Source organism: Canis aureus, chromosome X (assembly GCF_053574225.1).
Source record: "Canis aureus isolate CA01 chromosome X, VMU_Caureus_v.1.0, whole genome shotgun sequence".
NCBI classification, from domain to species: Eukaryota; Metazoa; Chordata; class Mammalia; order Carnivora; family Canidae; genus Canis; species Canis aureus.
In genome coordinates, this window is record NC_135649.1 from 53,030,837 (window position 1) to 53,034,997 (window position 4,161).

Sequence of the window (4,161 nt, forward strand, 5' to 3'; positions counted from 1 at the left end):
TTACCCTAATATTAAAATTATATGAAAAAAACTCAAAAAACCCTACCAGTTGACATCTCTGATGAACATAGATGCAAAAATCCTCAACAAAATATTAACTAACAAATAAAGATTTGGTCTCTTACATTGACCACCCAAGAGTCATGCTTATAAAAAGCAACAACCTCTCCTCTTCCTCCCCATCATCTACTCAGCAGCTGCAAAGCAGCAACTGAATGCATCTCCATTCATGTTGGATAGGCTGGTGTCCAGATTGGCAATGCCTTCTGGAAGCTCTGTTGCCTGGAACATGGCATCCAGCCCAATGGCCATATGTCAAGTGACAAGACCACTGGGGGAGGAGATGACTTTTTTAACAACTTCTTCAGTGAGACAAGTGCTGGCAAGCATGTGCCCAAGGCAGATTTTGTAGACCTGGAACACACAGTCATTGATGACGTTCACACTAGCACCTGCCTCTAGGTTTTCCACCCTGAGCACCTCATCACAGGCAAGGAAGATGCTGCCAATAATTATGCCCGATGGCACTAACTACACTATTGGCAAGGAGATCATTGACCTTGTCTTAGACCAAATTCAGTAACTGTACAACTAGTGCACAAGTCTTCAGGGCTTCTTGATTTTCCACAGCTTTAGAGGGGGAGCTGCCTCTGGGTTCACTTCCCTGCTGATGGAACATCTCCCTGTCAATTATAGCAAGAAGTCCAAGCTGGAATTCTCCATTTACCCAGCCTCTCAGGTTTCCACAACTGTAGTTAAGCCCTACAACTCCATCCTCACTACTCACACCATCCTGTAGCACTCTGATTGTGCCTTCATGGTAGAAAACATAGCTATTTTTGACATCTGTCATAGTAACTTTGATATTGAATGCCTAACCTACATGAACCTGAATAGACTGAAAGGTCAAATTATATCCTCTATCACTGCTTCCCTCAGATTTGATGGAGCTCTGAATGTTGATCTGACAGAATTCCAGACCAACCTGGTACCCTACCCCACAATCACTTCCCTCTGGCCACAAAAGCCTGTCATCTCTGTTGAGAAAGCCTACATGAACAGCTTTCTGTAGCAAAGATCACCAAGGCATGCTTTGAGTCAACAAACCAGAGGGTAAAATGTGATCCTCACCATGATAAATGCATGGCTTGCTGCCTGTTGTACCATGATGATGTGGTTCCCAAAGATGTCAATGCTGTGATCAAGAACAAGGGTACCATTTAGTTTGTGGACTGGTGCCCCACTGACTTAAAGGTTGACATTAATTACCAGCCTCCCATGGTGGTAGAGACTTGGCCAAAGTACAGTGAGCTGTGTGCATGCTGAGCAATACCACAGCCATTGCTGAGGCCTGGGCTCACCTGGATCACAAGTTTGACCTGGTGTATACCAAGTGTGCCTTTGGTCACTGGTATGTGGGTGAAAGCATGGAGAAAGAAGAGTTTTCTGAGGCCTGTGAGGGCATGGCTATCCTTGACAAGGATTATGAGGAGGTTGGTGTGGATTCTGTTGAAGGAGAGGGTGAAGAAGGAAAGGAATACTAAAGTTAAAAATGTCACAAAGGTGCTGCCTTTATAGGGAAGCTTATTCTATTTTGAACACTGAAAAGCTGTTCTCTGATCAGTTAATTTGTATGTAGCAGTGTACACTTTCATACAATTATTGACCTATGCTTTAAAACATAATGCTTTGTTACAGACCCAAGCTGTCCATTTCTCTGGTGGGTTTGAATAAAGTATTCTCTGTCTTAATATATATACACGTATTAACAAATCAAGTCCAACAATACATTTTAAAAAAATCATTCACCATGATCAAGTGGGATGTATTCCTGGGATACCAGTGTGGTTCAATATTCACAAATCAATGTGATGCATCATACTAAACAGAAAAAGAATGAAAATCACACAATCATCTAAATAGAAGCAGAGAAAGTATTTGACAAAGTACAACATCTATTGATGATAAAAGCCCTCAAAAAATTAGGTTAAGAGAGAACATAATTCAACATAATAAAGGCCATATGTGAAAAATCCACAATGAACATCATTCTCAATGGTGAAAGAGATTTAGAGATTTTCCTCTGAGATCAGGAGTAAGACAAAGATACCAACTCTTACCATTTTTATTTAAAACAGTACCGGAATTCCTAGACACAGCAATCAGACAAGAAAAAGAAATAAAAGGCATATACATTGGTAAGGAAAAGTGAAAATTTCACTATTAGCATATGACATTATACTATATATAGAATACCCTAGGACTCCACAAAAAAACTACCAGAACTGATAAATGAACTGAGCAAAGTCACAAAATACAAAATTAATATATAGAAATCTGTTGCATTTCTATACACTAATAATAAAATACCAGAAAGAGAAATTGAGACAACAGTTCCATTGACAACTGCACCAAAAAGAACAAAAATATCTTGAAATAAACTTAACCAAGTTAAGTACTCTGAAAACTATAACACATTGATGAACGAAATTGAAGATGACACATACAAATGGAAAGATATTCCATGCTTGTGGATTGGAAGAACCAATATTATTAAAATATCCATGCTGCCAAAACAATCAACATATTAAAGCAATGTTATCAAAATACCAAAAACATTTTTCACAGAACTAGAAAAAAAATCCTAAAATTTGTACAAAACCACAAAAGACCCCAAATAGCCAAAGCAATCTTGAAAAAGAACAAAGCTGGAGGTATCACAATCTCAGATTTCAAGATATACTACAAAGCTGTAGTAATCAAAATAGTGTAGTACTGGCACAAAAATAGACACATATATCAATGAAACAGATTACAGAGCCCAGAAATAAGTCCATGATTATATGACCAATTAATCTATAACAGAGGCAAGAGTATATAATGGAGAAAATACAGTCTCTTCAACAGATGGTGCTGGAAACCAGGCAGCTACATGCAAAAGAATGAAACTGTACCACTTTCTTGCATCATACACAAAAATAAATCAAAATAGATTAAAGACTTGTGAGACATGAAATTGTAAAAATCCTAGATGAAAACTTAGGTAGTAATTTCTTTGAAATTATCCATAGCAATATTTTTCTGGATATGTTTCCTGAAGCAAGGGAAACAAAAGCAAAATGCAATTACTGAAATTACACCAAAGCAAAAAGCTTTTTTGTACATTGAAGGAATCTATCAACAACAACAAAAAGGCAATCTACTGAATGGGAGCAGATATTTACAAATGTTAAATTCAATACAGGGTTGATAACCAAAATTTATAAAGAACTTATACAACTCAAAAACAAACAATCCAATTAAAAAACGGGCAGAGTCCTTGAATAGACATTTTTTCCAAATAATATTTGCAGATGGCCAAAAGACGCACAAAAGCATGTTCAATATTACTAATCATCAGGGAAATGTTTTAAATTACCCATAATCACACCTTGGATAAACCTCATTGGCTATGATACTGCCACTGCACAAAGCTCATCAGGGAAATATAAATTAAAACCACAATGAGATGTCACTTCACACTTGTCAGAATGGCTAGAAATAACAAAAAGACAAGAAATAAGTGTTAGTGATGATGTGGAGAAAAGGAGTCATATTGCACTGTTCATGGAAATGCAAATTGGTGTAGTCACTGTGGAAAACAGTATGAAGATTTTTTAAAAGCTTAAAAATAGAATTATCATATGATCCAGTAATTTCACTACTGGGTATTTACCCAAAGGGAAAAAAACAGCTAATTTGAAAAGATATATGCACTCTTATGTTTGTCGCAGCATCATTTACAATAGTCAAGATAAGGAAGCAGCCCAAGTGTCCATCTATAGATGAATGGATAAAGAAGAAGTGATATAGGTTAAGTATGTGATAGGGATTAAGGAATGCATTCGTGATGAGCACCAAGTGTTTTATGGAAGTGTTGAATTTCTATATCATACACCTGAAACTAATATTACAATGTATGTGAACTAACTGGAATTTGAATAAAATTTTTTTAAAGAGTGGTATGTATATGCAATGGAATATTAGCCATAAAAAAGAATGAGATCTTGCCATTTACAATAACATGGATTGGTCTAGAGGGTAAGTGAAATAGTCAGGGAAAGAAATACCGTATGATTTCAAACATATGTGGAATTAAAAAAATAAAACAAATGAACAAAG

At 36.5% G+C, this 4,161-nt stretch overlaps 2 pseudogenes; one reads left to right on the forward strand and one right to left on the reverse strand.

The window, feature by feature from the left end:
* The first annotated feature begins 312 nt into the window (after positions 1-312).
* Positions 313-1,561, forward strand: LOC144307997 (tubulin alpha-1A chain-like; annotated as a pseudogene).
* Positions 1,562-3,321: 1,760 nt separating this feature from the next.
* On the reverse strand, positions 3,322-3,475 carry LOC144309355 (U4 spliceosomal RNA; annotated as a pseudogene).
* Between the last annotated feature and the right edge of the window lie 686 nt (positions 3,476-4,161).